Genomic DNA, 24,403 nt, shown 5'->3' with positions numbered 1-24,403 from the left:
TGATTTACTGGCCCACTCTATTTCCCTGTACAGTTCCTTATTATACTCATCAGAGTCATTAGGCCTATAGCACACTCCTACTCTCAATTTTGATCTCCCAATGCTTATGTCACACCAAACTGACTCCACACTGCACTGTCCAACGATGTCGACTGGCTTCACTTCCTTGGTTTTTATGTGTTTCTTAACTAATAGCATAACACCTCCCCCCTTCCTATCCTGTCTATCCTTTCTGTAGACGTTGTACTCCCCAAATTGCAGTTCCGCATCCCTTATATCTGTGTGACACCACGTCTCTGATATCCCAACAATATCTGCCTTCGATGTTTTGAGCAATACCTCAAATTCATCAAATTTATTTACTAAACTCCTAGCATTGGTGTACACGCAAGTATACCTGCACCTGTTTCTATTCTTAGCTACCCTAACACAACCCATGTGTTTACTTGTACCACAATGGCTCCCAGCAGTCTCTGAAATACCATGCATCTTGTTTTTCAGGCTTCTGCTCATTCTAATAGAAGCAGTGCAAGAATCTCTTTCACCTCTGCCAGTGGCTACTGTCAATCTATTGGTCTTTGTCTCCCCCCAAGCTAGCAGTTTTCCGACCCACCTAACATAACTATGATAGATACAAGTTGATATGCAACCAAGTTACAAAGGAGGTTAGGCAGGTGAAGGCAGATTACGAGAAATTCTTGGCAAGGGATGCAAAGAAAAACAGCAAAGAGTTCTTTACTTATGTAAACTCTAGAAGGAAGGGGATGAATCAGATTGGTCCACTTGATATTGATGGGTCAAGTGTTGATGATCCTGCTCAGGTAGCTAACAAACTAAATGAATATTTTGCATCGACATTCACACGTGAGGAGTTATTCAGCGAGGGGAATGCCAGAGGTGTATTCAACTCTAGCAGTAAGCTACAGAATCTTGAAATAACTGGGAGTAAAGTGGAGGAGAAACTGTTGAAGATAAACACAAGAAAGGCACCCGGGGTGGATGGGATCTATCCAGTTATATTAAAGGAGGCAGCAAAGGAAGTAAGCAAACCCTTAGCCATAATTATGAGAGCTTCCTTGGACTCAGGGGAGGTACCCATAGACTGGAAATGTGCAAATGTGACCCCAATTCACAAAGGAGGATCAAAGGCTGACACAAGTAATTATAGACCTGTGAGCTTAACTTCTGTTCCAGGAAAATTAATGGAGGCACTGGTTAAAGAAGCACTGCAGGATCATTTAGACAAGACTTCAGCTATAGCTCGGACACAGCATGGTTTTGTTAAGGGGAAGTCATGCCTGACCAATTTGATTGGATACTATGATGCAGGGAATAACTTTGATATTATATACTTGGATCTTAGAAAGGCTTTTGATACTGTTGCACATGGAAGACTGCTACACAAATTGGAGCAGTGTGACATTGGAGGCAAATTGCTACTATGGATAAAGGGGTGGTTGAGGGGGAGAAGACAGAGAGTGGTAATCAATGGACACTGCTCATCGTGGACTGATGTTATTAGTGGAGTCCCTCAGGGCTCAGTGTTGGGTCCATTATTGTTTTCCGTATTTATAAATGATATTGATGATGGTATATCGGGCTGAATGTCCAAGTTTGCAGACGATACAAAGGTTGGCAGGGTTGTCAAGGACACTACTGACACTTTGCTGCTGCAACAGGATCTGGAAAGGTTGAGCAGATGGGCTGAGAGGTGGCAAATTAAGTTTAACATTGACAAATGTAAAGTACTACACATGGGAAACAGCAACCCCAGAGCAACGTATCAACTCTGTGGTACTACACTGACAGTGGTAGAGAATGAAAGGGACTTGGGGGTGGTTGTGCAGGCAGATATGAAGTTCTCTGAGCAGTGCAGACGGGCTGCAAGAGTAGCTCATGGAGTATTGTCAATGATATATAGGAATTTTTCCAGCAGGGATAAGGAGGTGATTATTCCATTGTATAAGGCGATGGTCAGGCCACACCTAGAGTACTGTATACAGGTCTGGAGGTCTCATTTCAAGAAGGAAGTAGAGCTGCTGGAACGAGTACAGAGAAGGGCAACAAGATTAGTGAATGGAACAAAGGGGTGCTCTTACGAAGAAAGGCTTAAGTTTTGCAAATTACAGTGTCTGGAGACTAGGCACCAGCGAGGTGATCTGATAGAGGTATATAAAGCCTTGAATGGTTTAAGCATGCTCAATGCTGATGGGATTCTTCCTCTAGCTCAGAAAAATCACCTGAGAGGGCATAAATTCAAATTGATGAAAGACAGATGTAGGATAGACGTGCGGAAATTTGCCTTTAGCCAGCGGGTGGTTGGTTGGTGGAACAGACTTCCATCCCTTGTGGTGGAGGTTGATAGCCGAAATAAGTTTAAAGCTCAGCTGGACAGGTATTTTGAACGAACAGAGGGGTGAAGTGGAAGTGGGTTTTTTTTTTTTTTTTTTGTCTGATGCTGCATAAGCTTGCTTTCTTGCATCATATGCCTCTACTAATGCTAATGCTAATATACCATCATCAATATCATTTATAAATACAGAAAACAAGAATGGACCCAATACTGAACCATGAGGGACTCCACTAATAACATTAGTCCACGATGAGCAGTGTCCATTGATTACCACTCTCTGTCTTCTCCCACTCAACCATCCCTTTATCCATAGCAGCAATTTGCCTCCAGTGCCACACTGCTCCAATTTGTGCAGCAGTCTTCTGTGTGCAACAGCATCAAAAGCCTTTCTAAGATCCCAATATATGATATCAAAGTTATTCCCTACATCCAGTTCCTTCATGACCACATCATAGTATCCAATCAAATTGGTCAGGCAAGACTTTCCCTTAACAAAATCATGCTGTGTCCGAGCTATAACTGAAATCTTGTTTAGATGATCCTGCAGTGCTTCTTTAACTAGTGCCTCCATTAATTTTCCTGGAACAGAAGTTAAACTAACAGGTCTATAATTACTTGTGTCGCCCTTTGATCCTCCTTTGTGAATTGGGGTCACGTTTGCACATCTCTAGTCCATGGGTACTCACCCTGAGTCCAAAGAGGCTCTCATAATTATGGCTAAGGGTTTGCTTACTTCCTTTGCTGGCTCCTTTAATATAACTGAATAGATCCCGTCCACCTCGGGTGCCTTTTTTATGTTTATATCTCCTCCACTTTCCTCTCAGTTATTACAAAATCATCTAGCGCACTGCCAGAGTTTAACTCACCTCTGGCATTCCCCTCCCTGAATAGCTCCTCATGTGTGAATGTAGATGCAAAATACTCATTTAGTTTGTTAGCCACCTGAGCAGGATCATCAACAGTTGAACCATCAATATCCAGTGGACCAATCTGATTCATCCCTTTCCTTCTAGAGTTTAAATAGGTAAAGAACTCTTTGTTGTTTTTCTTTGCGTCCTTTGCCAAGGATTTCTCATAATCTGCCTTTGCCTGCCTAATCTCCTTTGTGACTTGGTTACAGACCAGCTTATATCTATCATAGGCTTCCATGTCACCCATTAATTTATATGTATCCCATACATTTTTCTTCTCTGCCACATGTCTCATTAGTTCATTTGACATCCATTTAGGCCTAAAACTTGAACAATATTTCTTAGTTGGTATGTAAAGCCTAGTAGCTTCCAAGATAAGTTCTTTGAATGCTTCCCATTTTGAATTTGCTGTTGGTAACATCATCAGTTGGTCCCACCATATAGAATTTAAATACTGTCTCAGACCACTGTAGTCACCTCTACGAAAGAAAAAACCCTTCCCTTTACCCCTGATGGTAGTTATCTCTTTGAGTAAATCCCACTTCAACACACTGTGATCACTGCCACCTAGTGGTTCCTTTATCTGCAGATTCTTAATGCATGAAGAATCACTGCTGATAATCAGATCAAGAGTATTACTCCATCTAGTTGTTTCCCGAACATGCTGATGTAGAAAACAATCATCCAATAAATCCACAAAAGCCTTACTAGTGTGTGAGTGACCAACCCACAAATTCCAGTCAAAATCTGGGAAATTAAAATTCCCCATTATAAGACTCTCTGATTTACTAGCCCACTCAATTTCTCTGTACAGTTCCTTATTATACTCATCAGAGTCATTAGGCCTATAACACACTCTTACTCTCAATTTTGATCTCCCAATGCTTATGTCACACCAAACTGACTCGACACTGCACTGTCCAGCGATGTCGACTGGCTTCACTTCCTTGGATTTTGTGTTTCTTAACTAATAGTATAACCCCTCCTCCCTTCCTATCTTGTCTATCCTTCCTATACACATTGTACTCCCCAAATTCCAGTTCTGCATTCCTTATATCTGTGTGACACCATGTCTCTTATATCCCAACAATATCTGCTTTTGATGTTCAGAGCAATACCTCAAATTGTTACAGGTATTTGGAGATAAGAAAAAGTATAAGTTGTCAAACTTTGCAGTCTACACTTAAGCCTTTCTTGGTACACAAAAATTTGCACTGATCACCTATCTGGTCGCCCTTCTTTGAATCCTCTTCAGAAGTGCTATGTTGTTTTTTAAGTGAAGTCACCAGACTTGAGTAGAATATTCCAAGCAATCTAATCACCATTTTGTATAAAGGAGAATAAATTATGGACAGGATACTAAATGCTTTTCTGGCCACCTGTTTAAACTGCATGGAAAATTTCATGTGTTTTTCTTGAACCACTTTTAGTTTCTTTCCCCCAGCTTACATGCAACTCCAGGATTTCTGTTCCTGAAATATATAGCCTGCAATCTAGCATAGGATCTTATCAGTAACTCCAACTTATAGCTTATGTGGCAGTTGTCCATGATGAATAGTATCAAAGGGTTAACTAAAGTCTATATATATAACGTCAAATTTGTTGCCTGAATCCAACGGTTTAATGAATACATCGTAGTAATTTACCATATTGGTGAGTTGTGATCTCTCCTTAATAAACCCATACTAATATCTCTTCAAGATGCAGTTGTTGAGATGAACCTCAGTTGTATCCTTAATCACAGTCTCAGTAATTTTCTCTTCCACAAAAGTAGTAGTAGTAGTAGTAGTAGTAGCATGTGATGCAAGAAAGCAAGTGTATGAGCTTATGCAGCATCAGCCCAAAAAAAAAAAAAAAAAATCACACCATTCCCTCCAAATGCCTGTCCAGTTCCTCCTTAAATTTATTCAACCTATCAACTTCCACAATGACAGATGGAAGTTTGTTCCAGCAATTAACCACCCGCCGGCTAAAGGCAAATTTCCGCACATCTATTCTACATCTGTCCTTTCTTAATTTGAATTTATGCCCCCTTAGGTTCGTAATCTGAACAAGTGGAAGGATCCCATCAGAATTCAGCTTGCTCAACCCATTCAAGGACTTATACCTCAATCAGATCACCGCGCAGGTGCCTAGTCTCCAGCCACTGCAATTTGCAGAACTTAAGCCTCTCTTAGTAAGAGGATCCCTTCATTCCCCTCACCAATCTTGTTGCCCTTCTCTGTACATGGTCAAGTAAATCTACATCCTTCCTAAAATGAGGCCTCCAGACCTGTACGCACTACTCAAGGCGTGGCCTGACCATTGCCTTATACAGAGGGACACTCACCTCCTTCTCCCTGCTAGCAAAATTCCTATATATCATTGACAAAACCCCATGACCTGCCCTGGCAGCCTGTCTGCATTGCTTAGAAAACTTCATATCTGGCTGCACAATTACTCCCAGGTCTTTTTCATTTTCTACCATCTTAAGTGTAGTACCACACAGTTGGTACGTTTCTCTGGGGTTACTTCTACCCATATGCAGTACTTTGCATTTGTCAAGGTTAAACTTCAGTTGCCACTTCTTAGCCCATCTGCCCAAATTATCTAGATCCTGTTGCAGTAGCACACTGCCATTACTGTCATTAATAACCCTGCCAACGTTTGTATCATCTGCAAACTTCGACATTAAGCCTGATATACCTTCATCAATATCATTGATAAATATAGAAAACAACAGTGGACCTAACACCGAACCATTGGCCTATAATTATCCACCTCCTCTTTTGCCCAACCTTTGTGGATTGGGGAAACGTTAAGTGAACTTCACCTCCATTCCAAGGGGATCTTCCTGCAGTCTAATGGTGTCCTCATTAACAGTCAATGGTTTTAATACATTCACATGCAGCTGATTTAATTATAACCAAACATATACCGTAATAATATTATTTACAATACTTAAGTTTTGTTTAAAAACTTAAACAAAAGTTTAAAATTTAAGTTTTGAGCTTTATTGCTTTTAACAACCCTGATATACTTCATATGGTTAACTTAAAAGTGGTCTTAGATTGTTGGCATATTTTGCTTCTATTACAGTTTTCCTTTCAGTTTTTAGGGTAATTAATGGCTGCCATAAAAGTGCTCTCAGAGAGGGGCAAGTGTAATTATTCCTGTGTTGCTAACTTGGGTAGATTGTGTTCTGACTTTCCTAACCCTCTAAACGAGCAGTTTCCTCAATAGCTTTAGCAAAAACCCCTTGCATTTTCCTCTGTTTAAATGAATCCCAGAGTTGATCCACAAAGCTTTATTGTGAAATCGCTTCTTGTTGTGTCTGAGCAAAGTTAAAGATACATGAACATTTTGCTCTATCTGACAACACTTTTTCAATGTGACCTTATATTTCATAACCAATTTATCAGTTCATTTAAATTTTAACTCATAGGCCCACGTGTATTACCATGCACTCGCTAGTTCCAAAAAAAAAAAAAAAAATTACAAGCTGATAAATTTTGTTACATCAATTTTTTTCATACATCATTAATTTTATTTTTCATTTAGAAATATGCCTGTTTTATACCATCTGCCTTTATTAGAATATGATTCCCTGGCTCCCTTATAGTTGAATCCCCAATTACCACTACTTCCTGGCAAGCAAACCAAAGCATTCTATACTGACTGATTCGCAGCTGGGGCCAGATTTGGCTCCAGCTGCGAATACAGGAACTCCCTGACTTACATAATACTCGACTTATGGAAATTCGACTTTATGTAAGTTTTTGCTGGCCGGTGCAAACTTAAAAAAATCGTGGAAACATATTTTGCATCCCATAGGAATAAATGGAGGAATCGTGTAAATATCGTAATGTGAACCCAATAACACATTGTTTTTTTTTGTAATTCGTTCCAGATCCTTGGAAGTTGAAAATTTCGCTATATTACTAAGCTATTTATATCTAAAAGGTCATATTTATAATAGAAATTGCACTACCCTTTCATCGTTATCATATGTTTCTGTTATAAGAATCAATTTTGAATGCCTTTTGTGATATTTTTCTAAAGCACATTTCTGGAGGTCACGACCATAAAACAATTTGTACTTTCCGGTTTATTGGCTTTTCTGTTCGTGCATCTAATTACAAACGGGTAGTAAACTATCTTATTGCGTTTGCAATAATACCGATAACTGCAATTGTGTGGGTTTTTTACGCTATTTTGGTGAAATGTGTTTCTCTTCACTGAAATCTTCAATCATATAAAAAACAAATTTTCAGAAACTTCTCTTCATTCCTATTTATGTATATAATAATGAAGGGAAAGCGACCAATGGAAAGTGCAAGTGGTGGTAGTGCCAGGAAACAAAACAAAATTCATTTAGAAATGAAGGTGAAAATGATTAAGAAGTACGAAGCAGGACGAAGTTTGTCATCTATTGCAAGAGAATTAGGTCTTGCTGCTTCAACAGTGAATACTATTTTAAAGGACAGTACACATATAAAAGAACATGTCAAAGGATCAATGCAGTTAAGATCAACAGTGATCACAAAACAGCATTCAGGTGCTATATCAAAGATGGAACAGCTGTTAATAATATGGTTCGAAAATCAGATTCAGAAGTGAGTGCTGCTGAGTCTAATGACCATTCAAGCAAAAGCAAGTATTTATAAAGATATTAAGGATAAGTACGGTGAACCCAAACTCAAGTTTATGACAAGCAATGGGTGGTTTAATAGGTTCAAGCATCCTGTTGGTTTCCACAATGCTAAAGTATGCAGTGAAGTCGCCAGTGCCAATTCTGCAGCTGCAGAGAAATTTTGTGATGTGTTGGAAAAAATTATTGATGAAGGCGGCTATTCAACACAGAAATTTAACATTGACAAGACTGCTCTGTATTGGAAAAAAATGACGGATCGAACATGCATTGCCAAAGAGGAAAATACAATGCTAGGTTTCAAGGCGTCAAAAGATAGGGCCACACTTTTGCCTGAGGCTAATGCAGCAGGAGATTACAGATTAAAACCACTGCTTGTGTACCATTCTGGAAATCCTCTTGCATTTAATGGCATCAATAGTCACCCTACCTGTGCATTTCCAAACGAACCAGAGAGCATGGATAAAAATATCTCTCTTTGAGGATTGGTTTAAATGCTGCTTCATTCCCGAGGTTGAAAAATATTGTAAAGACAACGATGTTTCTTTCAAGATTATGCTTCTATTAGATAATGCTCCTGGACTTCCTACACATCTAGATGATTTCAATTTGAACGTGAGAGTCATATTTCTACTGCCAAACATGACTTCACTTATACAACCAATGGATCAGGATGTTATTTCGAATTTAAAAGCATACTAGTTATGTACATTTGCTCAGGCATTGTCTGTAGTAGATGATGAGAAAAATTACATTAAGAAACTTTTGAAAATCTTGCAATATTTATCATTCCATCTTAAACATTAATAAGGCCTGGGCAGAAATTACTAAAAGTTGTTTAAATGGCGGGTGGAAGAAAATATGCCCACAACACATAAAAGGCTTTGAAGGATTTGAAAAAGACGAATCATATGAAGTGGTTACAGATAAGATTGTAAAGGTTGCAGAGCTACTTCAGTTGTAGGTTGATGCCAAAGACGTGGAGGAGTTAATAGAGGAAGAAGAGAAGGAATTATCTAACGAAGAACTTATTGACTTGCAGGCAGCAATAGTGAAAGAAGAAAATGCTGATAAAGCTCAAGATGAATCAAATGATGAGTCAATACACTTCATTACCAAAGAGATGGCAATGGCATTCGTGAAATTGCATCGGCAATGGCGAGGTTTGAGAAGATGGATCCTGACAGCGAATGATTCTTAAAAGTTAACAGAGGGGTGAATGATATGCTTGCTTGCTACGAAGAAATCTATAATGAAAAGAAAAAAAGCCACCGTCCAGTCATCCATTAATGTGTTCTTTCATAAAGTTGAGCAGCCGACCCCTTCTAAATCTCCACAGCCCTCAACCACCGCAGCGGCGTACTTATCAGGTGAAGATGTCGATTCTGGCAATGATGCCCGAGAGGTAAAACTTACTGATGTTATGCCTGTCTCCTCTCTTTTTTTATAATTTGAAATTTTTTTGAAATTGCACGCTTTTGTAATATTTCTTGCGCATGAGATAAAAAATTGAATAAATACAATAAATAACTGACAGGAGAATTACTGGCAACTCTTTCACCAGTCACAACATTGTTTGCCCTGTTATCTATTATCTTTTTTAGGTGAATCCATATTCTCTTTAAATAGAATTTCAAATTACGAAATATGTAACTAATGTATATTCAGAAGGGTACTGGTTAAGTACCTTATATATATATATATAAATAACTTTTTTAAGAATTTAATGGTATAAAATATTAATTAATTAATTAAATAATTAACTTATTAACAGTTTATGGTGGGAATCCATGGGGATCTTTTCCTATGATTACAAATTCAGGCTGTATTCAAAAAACCAGCCTAACCACTTTCAAAAAAGCAGTTGTATCAGGATCTCCTCAACTACTGCTTCATGCTAGCTTATAAATACAACACACCTATCGAACCTTTCCACATGAGGATAAATACTGTGTCATCAGAACTATTAACTAATTATAAAGCCTTAAAATCACATGGATCCCCACCTGCCACTATCAACTGCAATATCTCCATATTTAAAAAACAATTATCAGAGCTGCATGACAAGTTTATCATCACCCCTGTAGACAAAGCTGCCAGCAACTATGCCTTCATATGTAAAGCTTTTTACTTTCATACACTAAAAGCTGAACTCAATTCTAGTGAAACATACAAGCCTGTGACCAATAATGGCAATATCATAACAAAAAAGTTAATAGCTATCAACGAAAATTTAAAACTTAATATTAATAATTATAATTTTCCACACATGTACTTCATTCCTAAGTGTCATAAGAACCCAATAGGCTTCAGATTTATTACTTCATGCAAGTGCAGCTATGAACACAAACCTGGAAAGATTTTGGAACAGTTATTGAAACCCATCATTAACATCTTACCTGACAGCAGGATTATCACCAACAATATCCCCATTTTAAAAGCCTTGCATAATAGCAATATATCCCATATACAAACCTTTGATTTCCATTGCCTATTTATCAGCATTAACCAAGCTAATATGAAGCATACTAAATAATCTATAATAAATACAAACATATAATAGACTGTAAACCAGCATATTGAAACAACTTAATGAATTTGTGCATTGCCAATAATTAATTTTTAATGGAAAAACAGTTTACCAACAAACCATAGGTACCCCTGTGGGTAGCCCTGCCAGTTCCATCATTGCAAATCTATACCTGTACTGGTATGAAACCTCAGTGCCTCCAAAAATCTGTCTGTTTAGACGATTTATTTGCAGCAAATTGCCCCAACTTCCTACAAGATCATGCCAATATATATCCAGAAGAATTCACCTTGGAAAAAACCAGTTATAATAACCTTGCAGCCAATTACCTTGATTTAGATATAGATCTTATTAAGAAATAAGAAATAACTAAGGTTATTAAGAAATAACCCTCAGACCACAGTCAACATATACAGTAAACAGGAAGCCTTAAACTTCAAAGTCTTTAACCTCATGCATTGGCATTCTAATATCTCCATTCTAATATCTGATAACATTGAGTATCTCAATGTTATCAGAATAGCCACTATATGCAATAGCAAAAAATTGATAGTTAATATCAGAAACCTCTACAATAAGCTTCAATACAACCAGTTTCCCACAGCCTACCTGTATTACCATATCAAAAAAGTGCTCCTTATTATCGAATATAAAAAGTTGATTAACTACCCTATTGATATCAATAATATCATGGCTAACTGATATTCTATAGCTGCTAGGCTTGTGCATAACGTATAGTCTACACTCCTAGCCTCTTTGGTGTCTTACAAACGTAGAAAACTTGTACTCACCAATTGGCTAACCCAGGAGTATATTATTAATTTATTTTTATTACTTTTTTATCCTTTTATTATCTTATATACCACACAACTGGCTTAAACACTGGAGTATGCTCACAGAACTATGTTCAGGATCCTACTATAGGAATGGGAATAACAACCCTGAACTGTCCAAGCAAGGTCTATTTGTGTCTTCTTCCGTATTCTTTATGCCTTCCTACCTTTCTATATATTTTTATTTCTCGTGAGCCATTATTTTATTGAATGCAATATTTGAAATGCTCCTTTTCCGCTATAAACACTGTTCTCGCCTAAACAAAGTTTAGCACCTATTTAACGCTTCTTTGTGAGCTTTTTACTCCTTTCTATCCTGGGATGCATTACTTCACATGTTTAACACCTACCCCTATTATATATTCAAAATTTAATTATCATATATTTGTAATTTAATTTAATTTAAATTAATTTAATCTAACTTAGTTTCTAACTGACGACACAGGTAGCCAGCGTAATTTATTTTTATTTTACTTTAATTTTGATTATTTTTTTAACCTTCCGATTTTTTACGCACGGGATCACTATCATGGACCTTAAATACTTCAGAACAGATTTACGCTGTAGTTTTTATTACCTTCCACTGCAGTACAGTCCTCTACATTTATATACCTACTCGACCTTAGTAAGTATCCTACTTCTTATTAATCTTTGCATTCTACAAATATTTATTTGCTACAAATAAATTGAGCGTGGGGGGCCAGGCAACGGGTCCACCACGGCCAATCCATTGACGCCCAAAACGCCTGTTCAAATGGTCACGAACACACCTTCCATAATGGGCAGGTGCCCCGTCATGTTGAAACCAAATGTTGCATCTCACATTTTGCTGGAACATCGTCAAGTAACCCTGGTAGAACTTGTTCAAGAAAGATCCGATATTTAGTGGAGTTCATGCGGGATGGTAAAAGGTATGGGCCGACTAAGCAGTCACCAACCATACCTGCCCATACATTTATTGCAAAGCGATGTTGTGCCGCATGGGGGGTGCACACCGTGTGGGTTGTCGTGAGCCCACACATGAGCATTGTGCTGATTGAATAAGCCTTCCCGAGTGAAATAAGCCTCATCCGTGAACAAAACATAGGCTGGAAAATTCAAGTCTTGAACACTTTCTTGGGGAAACCACTGTGCAAAAGCCACACGTGCAGGATGATCTTGGCGGAGCAGTAACTGAACCCTTTGGAGATGAAAGGGGTGTAAGGAATCGTCGTGCCAAACACGCTGTACACTGCAAAGAGACACTCCTAAGGCAGAGGTAACGGCACGTGTGCTGGTAGTAGGATTATTCTGGATGGCCTTCAACACACTTTCTTCCATGGCAGGAGTTCGCATCAAACGTGGTCCGCCCGCACTACTCCTGTTATCTCTAAATGACCCATAATGGCACAAATTTTGATGCACACATGCAAACAAACGGTGGTCCGGTACACGTCTGTCTGGGAAGCGTTCTCCATAAATTCATTGAGCGGCTCGTCCATTGCCCCTCTGCTAATCCATACACTAGGTGCATGTTTGGCAGCTCACAGTTCGTATATCGATGCATGCTCTTCATGTGGCGACTACTGCTTGAATGAGTAAACCAGAAATTTTCCCTCTCGTGAACTGATGAACAGCGCCGTGTACCAACTTACGGTGACGTTTCTGGTTATGGGTTCCTATGCAATTCACATTCCTTTAGATGTTACCTACCTACCCTAAACGTTTGTACCAATATTTTTGAGACACCCTGTATATCCTGCCAATTTCCAATATCAAAGGATCTATTTATAAGCTGAATATAAGCTGTAACTTTTTAAATACTTAACTAAATATAAGAAGAAACATCTTGTGTACATACAAAAGATGTTTTATTTTAAATGAAAACATCCTTGGCTTGGACGAGGATGAAGGATTGTGCCTTCAGAGTTGTTTACATCTGCAGTTGGAAATTCTAAGAGAAGTAACGGATAACTTTTTGGAGTGCACAGTTTTACATCATTTTCATATCATAATCGATCACCGATATCATAAACAGCTCCAAATGTATTTTTCAGAAATTCTTTTAAATTCTTTATAGGAGTTAGTCGTGTTCAATGTTCTTGTAAATAATTTCATGCTTGACTACTGTTGAAACTTGTGGAGAGTCTACAACAGGCAGTTGAGCTGAAATATGATTGGTTTTTTTGGATGATGCAATTGAAGCTGGTTGTTGCAGTATACTCTGTCTAGCTGGTTCAGAAATCAATTGGAAATCCTTTCATTTGAACTCATTTTCTGGATCAAAATCTTCAGGAAGTTCTTGAATGAATTTCATGATCTTGACAGTCGAGCTTCTTGATGAGAAGTCGATGTAGAAGGTTAATGGTGATCAAAATCTTGAGAGGCAGGTTTTATTAAACTGCATTTTTTTTCGTCCTCTATGTTTTTGAATTTGTTCTTTTGTCAATATGGAAGGCTTCTTCGGTGGCTTTAAAGCTTTTATTCATGCATAATATTAGTACCCGCTACTTACTCTACCGAATCAACATTAGTGACTGAGTTAGCGTCATTTCCATCCCTTAGTATGAACAATGTTTTATTCTCACGCCCACTACTTACTCTACCAAATCATCATTAGTGATGAGTTAGCACCATTTTGGAAGTGACTACATTTTCATCAATTTCCATTTCTGAAAATTTCATTAACAATTGGTTTTGTTTCAATCTGAAAATATAGTAGGTGCTGCAAAGTTGTTTTCACATCAATAAGTGGGTCTCTTGAAACTGTTTGTTTATTTATTACAATTTATAGCAATTTACAATTTATTTGTTACAGTTTACTACCACAATTTATTAGTTAAGATAGTCCCACCAAAATACTAATAACAAAGGGCCTATGAATATTAAGTTGTAACTTTTTAAATACTGTGCTAAATACAAAAATAAGCTAACCTATATGACTAGGACCCTTGAAACTATTTGTTATCATTTAAAACTGTACAATTGACTACTGCAGCTTACAAGTTATGAAGGCGCCTCCGTAGCCAGGTGGGAAGGAGCGGCAGTGCGTAGAACACGCTTCTTGATTAGACCGGGGTTCGAGCCCGTCACCACCAAATACGGAGGATGCGGAAAGGTCAGGGAATGACCACCGCATATCCCGGAGCAATATGGCCTTAGTTGCTAATGCTCCTAAAAACCAAATAACATAAATAACAAACAAGTTATGAAGTTCTGCCAAAATTAATGGCAACAAAGGCTCTATGAGTATTAAGAGCTATAACTTTTTAAATACTTAACTAAATATAAAAATAAGCTAATGTATGCAATTAGGATAATTGAAACTAAATATTAATCATAATTTACATTAATTAAGTACAAACGCCTCAATATTATTCCAAAAACTAACTGTTTTAAAGAGCTTCCAGTTTCAACAGCCACATGGTATAGTCTCAATCTTAGAATCTCTTTTGGAAAGTGTAACGGAAAATTCTAATGAAGATCTAGCAGGAAGTACAACATGGTGGAAAATACTGATAATCCTGAAGGACTGATTTGTACTTGTGACCAGTACATCCACCAGGTATAACAGATTTGGATGATGATGATATTATTCCTGCTGAGAAACAGTCAAGTTATGGCGTTATGAAAAATGTATTAAAAAGAGTAGAACTAGTGCTTTTGTAGTTGCACTAAGTGTAGTGCCAACAAATCAGCCATTTATTATATCAAAGGCTGAGGATAAAATTAGTGTACGTGTGTGTGTTCATTCTGCTGCGATTTCTAGTATTAAATTTACATATGTTAAGAGAAGGAGTGATGCGTTAGTTGGATTTCTTGTAAGTTTAAACATTGCAGCATTTATATACTTATAACCTAGTGTTATAATAAATTACATTTATTTATTTTCTAACTTTCTGGTAGCATAACTCCCCCCCCCCACCACCACCATTACTTTAAATATCTGAAATTTACAAGAATTTGCTGAATCCCCATGATTTGTAAGGAATGTCTGTACTGGTTTTGATATCAATGCTAAAAAAATTTTAATAAGCTGTCTTTTAGTTAATGTGAATTCTGATTATTGGATAAAATGCACATAGTTGTTCATGGAAACCAGTATGTATTGGTTCTTTGGTAGATTCTGTTTTTGCCTTTCCTAGGCACAATCATCTGTTAGTAAAACATGGCCTATGAGCATTGGACAGAACCACCCACCCACACACACACACACACACACACTTCAAAAAATGGCTAATCATTTGGAGCCAAAATTTAAAATAGACAATAGTTGTGCATTGAAGATGTGGGAATTGAGCTGTACATTGTCTTGTAGTGATCTCCTGTGATTTATATACACTCTGGCCAAAAAATATATATGCCTTTATTCAGTACTGAATCTGGCTGCCTTTGTTTTGAATAACGGCATGGGCAGCATGGCATGAATTATGGAAGATGTTTTAGTGCATGCTGCATAGCTGTGACAAAGTTGAAAGGAGAGCACTGAATAGCTCTCTCCAGCATATCCCACACATTTTCAATAGGATGGAAATGAAATGATTGCTGGGGAGGTGCAGAAAAGATGGTAGAAGTCTATGTCATGTTCTCAGAACCATTCTTGCATGATTCAAGCATTGTTGCATTATCATCCATAAAGTGGTCATCACCTTTGAGATAAAGTGTAACATTGCTGCATGCAGTAGATCTGATACAAGATTCAGGTACTCTCTGGATGACATTTGACCTTCTGATGGTATAAACGGACCCAGTCCATGCCAACAAAACATTACACATACTATGATACCACCTCCAGGTGCTTGGGTATCTTAACAAGGCAAGCAGCATCTGCTTTGTGAACTTCTCGCCATACTTCCTGCCTACTATCAGTGCAAAACAAAGTGTATATCATGATTCATCTGCCCATATGACTTTCTTCCATTGGTCCCGTCTCCAATCACGATGTTCTTGGCACCATTGCAAGCAGATTTTTCTGCTTTTCTTTGAAAGAAGTGGCTTTGAATAGGCAGGCGATTTTAACAATTTCTTCAGTTCCTGCACAGGTTGAAATAGGGCTTTGTTGAATTCGGATGTTATTTGCTGCACATTGAGTGTCCTATTTTTCCATACCCTCCTTAGAGTACTACAGTTTCACTCTTGAAGTATTGTTTTTCTGCTACATTTATGTCTTTCAGGTGTGGAAGAACTGCTTGCTTTCCAGTCATTAAACACCTTTGAGATGGATGCTTTTGAGAAACCAGTTATGGCTTTTGTTTCTTGAATTGTGCCTTTTGCTAAACATGTACCCACAATAAGGCCTTTTTCCAAAATCTGATAGATCACAAGTTTTCCCCATTCTGGCTTCAGTTTATGGCAGTCAAACAGCCTGTGCAGTCTTTATATTCAACTAGGCAACACATCATCACTCCACATCACAGTTTTCTTTGCGTCTATTTTCCTTTTTTTTGACATTTATTTGCATTTCTTCTGTCTGTGACTGTCTTAATACAAAGGTTTGTATTTTTTTGACCAGAATGTGTATAAATTGAAAATGGTACCAAGTCAGATGTTAATGTTCACACTGTTCAGTATAAAGTGTAATGCACATTAGTGTCAATAGTGTATTGGAATCCTAGAGCCATACTATCAGTTGTTTCCTTCATTATATATATATATGGCGCCTCCGTAGCCAGGTGGGCAGGAGCAGCAGTGTGTGCACACGCTTCTTGATTAGACCGGGGTTCAAGCCCGTAACCACCAAATACGGAGGATGCGGAAAGGTCAGGGAATGACCACCGTATATCCCCGGAGCAATATAGCCTTAGTTGCTAATGCTCCTAAAAACCAAATAACAAAACAAAACCTTCATTATATAACATGCTTTGTCATGCTGTCCTCCAGTGTTTCAGTATTATTCCAGTACACTTTGTCCTTAAAATAGTCCTGCGACAAAAAATTACATGAATTGAGAAGATTACATGAGTGAGGTGGCCAAGCAGTTTGAAACAAATGGGAAATTATGTTGTTGAGAAGCCTATTACAAATCAGTTGTGTTACTCAGTGTTTACTCATGTACAGTGGTTCTCTATCCTGCATGAAAACTACTGTATCTAACTCCTGGCTTGAAGGTCAGGAATAAAGCACTGGTTGTGTAGTTCATGATATTCACCGGTTCATGTTACTTGTTACTGGACAAAGTTTAGTCTCCAATCTTGAGCTTCCTCAAGAAAGTTCCTTTAATGAATGTAGCAGTGAAATTTCCTCTCAATAACACTGGAGAAATGCAGCGGAATTTTGTTGATGATATGGGGATGTGATGTTCTCCCATGGTTCTCCCGTGCACCTCACTGGTGTTTAGAATGTTTCATAGTCACTTACCTATATTGTTCAGCTCCACCTCAGCTAGGAACTGAAGAGGAAAATCCAAACATTTCCAGGATTACTTGTGATCTGCTACACCATGTGCCATTTATATGGGTACCAGTTTAGCACACTTAGTTTAGCCTTGTAGATAGGTGTCCAAGGATGGTTCAGCTGTGTAGCAACCACTCTGCCGCTGTCAGGTGAATTGAAATTACACTTTGCACTATCAGTCATTGCAACAGTGACAAAATATCACTTCGAAACTGATAGCTGTTCTTTGCCATGGTATATGGACAAACTACACTTCAAATTTTTGTATCACATTGCATAATCCATTTTATGACATGCTCATTTCTCATTCTGTTCCATTGGTAATGGAGCTTAACCAACAAAGATTAATATAAGTGTCTCATTTCTGTATTTTTCTATATTTCTGTATGTGAATTTCTGTATATATTCTGTTATCTGTTTATATTAGCTCTCCCACAGACATGGCATTGGAATATACTTTGCATAATTTTCACATAATTCCTTTCTACATTGTCAGACCATCATAAATTTCATCTTTGTGTGAATAGTGGTTTGCTGTCTACAGGTCCCCATTATAGTTCATTTCCTTTAATGAATGTATCATAACCTGCATGTGTTCCTGTCTTACCAAAATATTATATCCGAACATTCACTGAGCCTTAGATTTAGCAATTTCCATAGCAGCAATTTGCCTCCAATGCCACACTGCTCCAATTTGTACAGCAGTCTTCCATGTGCAACAGTATCAAAAGCCTTTCTAAGATCCAAGTATATAATATCAAAGTTATTCCCTGCATCCAGTTCTTTTGTGACTGCATCATAGTATCCAATCAAATTGGTCAGGCAAGACTTCCCCTTAACAAAATCATGCTGTGTCCGAGCTATAACTGAAGTCTTGTCTAGATGATCCTGCAGTGCTTCTTTAACCAGTGCCTCCATTAATTTTTCTAAAACAGAAGTTAAACTCACAGGTCTATAATTACTTGTGTCAGCATTTGATCCTCCTTTGTGAATTGGGGTCACATTTGCACATCTCCAGTCTATGGGTACTTCCTCTCAGTCCAAGGAAGCTCTCATAATTATGGCTAAGGGTTTGCTTACTTCCTTTGCTGCCTCCTTTAATATAACTGGATAGATCCCATCCACCCCAGGTGCCTTTCTTGTATTTATCTTCAATAATTTCTGCTCCACTTTACTCTCAGTTATTACAAGATTATCTAGCTTACTGCCAGAGTTGAATACACCTCTGGCATTCCCCTCGCTGAATAACTCCTCATGTGTGAATGTCAATGCAAAATATTCATTTAGTTTGTTTGCTCCCTGAGCAGGATCATCAACAGTTGAACCATCGATATTAAGTGGACCAATCTGATTCATCCCCTTCCTTCTAGAATTTACATAAGTAAAGAACTCTTTGCTAAAACGGCTACTGGGACAATAGAAAAAGTAAGAAAGAAATAAAAGAAAATAAATAAATAAAATAAATTAAAATCAATATATTAGGATATTAATAAAAAACAAGATAAACCATCATAAAAAATTCAGACATCTAGATATTACGGTACATACATAATGAGCCTTAAATTAAATACAAAATGCACAATAAATAACAACATGGATGCTAAAATAAATACAAATAACATGCTGTAAGGGTATCACAGCATAAATTGCACCCCGGGACCGGAAATGACCACACTGGACCCGTCTCTTCATAACAAAGGTCACGTAGCATACAATGCCGCCACACCACTAGGGAAAAAAAGCAAAGAAACAAAAAACCTAAACCACTAAACAATATCGGATACAAACGCAATAAATAAAACAACTTAAATTCAAAAAATGCAATAGCAAACTCTGTAAAACCTGCCCCTACATGCACAGCATACACCATCTAAATTCCAAAAAGCACCAACATTCTGTCACACAAAAAATGGAATCTACCTAATTACCTGTAAGATATGTGGGATACAATACATTGGACAAACCAGTACAGAGCTCCACCTTCGGATGAACCTTCACCGATCACAAATCAACAAATACGATGAAAACGCTGCAAAAGGCAGCAAACCAAACAGGGCAGACAAATACAATAACGAAATCGAATATAGACATTTCCAAATGCATGACTTCGCCAACACATCCATTGCCATTCTGAATCCATTGCCATTCTTCACCAACACATCCATTGCCACACAAGGAGGAATCATGGAAGATATGTTCATTCTACTATATAAATCCCTATACCCTTATGGTTTAAACAATCGCTTTAACGGAAGGAACTTCGCATTCACCATCCCAGAAATATGTACTTACACCATTTTCCAGATCAGCAAAAACTGGAAAAATAATGGGATTAAAAAGGGAAAAATACTACAAGAATACAATAAAAACAACTACAAAATACCAATAAATATCAATGACTTTGAAAAACTCTTAACAGAATGGGACACAGATCCCATAAACATCAAAAACATACACAATACACTATTCTCTATTAAAATAAGTAAGCTTAAAGCACTTAGCAAAATATACCAAAGACAAAAAACCCAGAACATACACCCTCAACAATATACTTAAAGACATATTTAAATTCAGAATAGGCATAAAATTCAACGAACACACTAAAAGAGAGTACTGCGTAATAAAATACCAAAACCGTATATACGACACAGTTAATATCGGTAACATCATAAATAATAACAAAAGTTACCTACCCATCAAAAACACACAAATAAAAATTAGATACAGCTACACCAAGCCAATAGGACTAACCATCTGCAATTACAAAAACATCATTAATAAAATGAATGAAGAAGAACCATGTCACTGCCAAGAAAGTAGATATAAAAACTTCATTAATGCACATTACAAGCATATGGCAACAGGAGACCTCAATATCATCGAAGACAAAACACTAAGAGAAACAATGAAAAAGGGTGCAAAATTCAGAACTAACACCCCAATTAGGCTGGAATATATAAAAAAACCAATATACACAGATCTGTTACAATTTGTATTCAAAGCCGCATACAAAAACAACGAACCTATAGAATCATTCCAAAGCTGAATAAATGCCAATACTGAAAACATATTAGACCGCTTCAGAGAAAACATAACACTACAAAAACATGATAAGCATGACAAGCATTTAAATTTAAGAAGTATCAACAGCAAAATAAAAGAAATGCAAAACAAATTTGTGATCACAAGAACCGACAGGCAAACAATAATTTCAGTATTATATGCAAAAGATTCTACATTGAAGCTATAAAAGAGGAATTGTATGACAATGAAACATACAAGTACATAGACACCAATCCAAACAGCATCAGCAAAAAAAATTTTCGCAATGCATAAAAAACTTAAAATTAAAATAGACAGGATGCAATACCCTTACATATACTGGATACCAAAATATCACAAGGTGCCTACAGGAAAAAGATTCATTACTTCAGGCAAAAATAGCTACATAAAGTATACTGGTAAGATAATGGAAAATAAATTAAAAGATATCACAAAGGAAATCAAGAACACCAGAACAACAACAACAACAACAAAGAATATTTGGATGACATTAAAAAACAAAACAATAGCATAAAAAGTATATACACATACGATTTCAAAAACCTCTTTACAAGCATAGCACACGACAACCTAATAGAAGTACTACAGATATACTACCAAAAATATCGCAATATCTTACAATGCAAAAAACAGTACTGGAATGACTCTATTGTCAGGGAAACGGGGACCATGCTTTGTAAAAAGGATAGGTGGAACAGGACCAGGGTATGTCTGCCAGCTGCAAAGGTTGATGACGTTGTAGAGCAGATATCATCTTTTAAGGGCACAAAAGGTGATATAGTTGTACACGTTGGCACTAATGATATCAAGAGTAGGAGACCGGCAGAATTGCTTAACAAGTACAGGTCACTGTTGAAAAAAAGCCGTGAAATAGGGTTGAATTTGAAAGTGTCTGCAATTCTGCCCAGACACGATAGGAGGGAGTATATGATGAGAGCCTTGTCGATCAATTCGGCCCTGGAAAGATTGTGCAAGGCTCAAGGGGTAGAATTTTTTTCAGCCTGGACTGAAAAAACAGGAGAGATTGCTTCTACAGGGATGGGATACACTTAAATAGAAAGGGTGCAAGAATATTTGCTGATGCTATCGAGGCAGTGTTAGGTGGGTCGGAAAACTGCTAGCTTGGGGGGGAGACAAAGACAAATAGATTAACAGTAGCCACTGGCAGAGGTGAAAGAGATTCTTGCACTGCTTCTATTGGAATGAGCAGAAGCCTGAAACACAAGATGCAGGATATTTCAGAGACTGCCGGGAGTCATTGCGGTACAAGTAAACACATGGGTTGTGTTAGGGTAGCTAAGAATATAAATAGGTGCATGTATACTTTCGTGTACACCAATGCTAGGAGTTTAGTAAATAAATTTGAGGTATTGCTCAAAACATCAAAGGCAGATATTGTTGGGATATCAGAGACGTGGTGTCACACAGATATAAGGAATGCAGAACTGGAATTTGGGGAGCACAACGTCTACAGAAAGGATAGACTGGATAGGAATGGAGGGGTTATGCTATTAGTTAAGAAATACATAAAATCCAAGGAAGTGAAGCCAGTGGACATCGCTGGACAGTGCAGTGTCGAGTCAGTTTGGTGTGACATAAGCATTGGGAGATCAAAATTGAGAGTAGGAGTGTGCTATAGGCCTAATGACTCTGATGAGTATAATAAGAAACTGTACAGGGAAATAGAGTGGGCCAGTAATTCAGAGAGTCTTATAATGGGAGATTTTAATTTCCCAGATATGGACTGGAATTTGGAGGCTGGTCACTCACACACTAGCAAGGCTTTTGTGGATTTATTGGATGATTGTTTTCTACATCAGCATGTTCGGGAGGCAACTAGAGGGAGGAATACTCTTGACTTGATTATCAGCAGTGATTCTTCATGCATTAAGAATCTGCAGATAAATGAACCACTAGGTGGCAGTGATCACAGTGTGCTGAAGTGGGATTTACTCAAAGAGGTAACTAACATTAGGGGTAAAGGGAAGGGTTATTGCTTTCATAAAGGCGACTATGATGGACTGAGACAGTATTTAAATTCTATACAGTGGGACCAACTGATGATGTTACCAACAGCAAATGCAAAATGGGAAGCATTCAAAGAACTTATCTTGGAGCTACTAGGCGTTACATACCAACTAAGAAATATTGTTCAAGGTTTCGGCCTAAATGGATATCAGATGAACTGATGAGGCATATGGCAGAGAAGAAACATGCATGGGATACATACAAATTAACACATGACAGAGAAGCCTATGATAGATACAAGTTGATCTGTAACCAAGTTACAGAGGAGGTTAGGCAGGCGAAGGCAGATTACGAGAAATCTTTGGCAAGGGATGCAAAGAAAAACAGCAAAGAGTTCTTTACTTATGTAAACTCTAGAGGGAAGGGGATGAATCAGATTGGTCCACTTGATATCGATGGGTCAACTGTTGATGATCCTGCTCAGGTAGCTAACAAACTAAATGAATATTTTGCATCGACATTCATACATGAGGAGTTATTTAGCGAGGGGAAAGCCAGAGGTGTATTCAACTCTAGCAGTAAGCTAGAAAATCTTGTAATAACTGAGAGTAAAGTGGAGGAGAAATTGTTGATAAACACAAGAAAGGCACCCAGGGTGGGTGGGATCTATCCAGTTATATTAAAGGAGGCAGCAAAGGAAGTAAGCAAACCCTTAGCCATAATTATGAGAGCTTCCTTGGACTCAGGGGAGGTACCCACAGACTAGAGATGTGCAAATGTCACCCTAATTCACAAAGGAGGATCAAAGGCTGACACAAGTAATTATAGACCTGTGAGTTTAACTTCTGTTCCAGGAAAATTAATGGAGGCACTAGTTAAAGAAGCACTGCAGGATCATTTAGACAAGACTTCAGCTATAGCTCGGACACAGCATGGTTTTGTTAAGGGGAAGTCATGCCTGACCAATTTGATTGGATACTATGATGCAGTCACAAAGGAACTGGATGCAGGGAATAACTTTGATATTATATACTTGGATCTTAGAAAGGCTTTTGATACTGTTGCACATGGAAGACTGCTGCACAAATTGGAGCAGTGTGGCATTGGAGGCAAATTGCTGCTGTGGATAAAGGTGTGGCTGAGGGGGAGAAGACAGAGAGTGGTAATCAATGGACACTGCTCGTCGTGGACTAATGTTATTAGTGGAGTCCCTCAGGGCTCAGTGTTGGGTCCATTATTGTTTTCTGTATTCATAAATGATATTGATGAGGGTATATCAAGCTTAATGTCGAAGTTTGCAGACGATACAAAGGTAGGCAGGGTTGTCAAGGACACTACTGACACTATGCTGCTGCTGCAACAGGATCTGGAAAGGTTGAGCAGATGGGCTGAGAGGTTGCAAATGAAGTTTAACATTGACAAATGTAAAGTACTACACATGGGAAACAGCAACCCCAGAGCAACGTATCAACTCTGTGGTACTACACTGACAGTGGTAGGGAATGAAAGGGACCTGGGGGTGGTTGTGCAGGCAGATATGAAGTTCTCTGAGCAGTGCAGACGGGCTGCAAGAGTAGCTCATGGTGTATTGTCAATGATATATAGGAATTTTTCTAGCAGGGATAAGGAGGTGATTATTCCATTGTATAAGGCAATGGTCAGGCCACACCTAGAGTACTGTATACAGGTCTGGAGGCCTCATTTCAAGAAGGATCTAGAGCTGCTGGAACGAGTACAGAGAAG

At 38.0% G+C, this 24,403-nt stretch overlaps 1 protein-coding gene across 5 annotated transcripts in view; it reads left to right on the top strand.

Annotated features, from left to right (window-relative positions):
• LOC150084061 (protein deacetylase HDAC6-like) overlaps window positions 1-24,403 on the top strand; it is a 463,437-nt gene that overhangs the window by 72,822 nt on the left and 366,212 nt on the right. The gene's annotated exons all lie outside the window — the stretch shown is intronic.

This window comes from Mastigoproctus giganteus, chromosome 6 (assembly GCF_048544385.1).
Source record: "Mastigoproctus giganteus isolate SK-2022 chromosome 6, ASM4854438v1, whole genome shotgun sequence".
NCBI classification, from domain to species: Eukaryota; Metazoa; Arthropoda; class Arachnida; order Uropygi; family Thelyphonidae; genus Mastigoproctus; species Mastigoproctus giganteus.
Note: the sequence above shows the minus strand (reverse complement) of the source record. Positions and strands in the feature narration are given on the sequence as shown.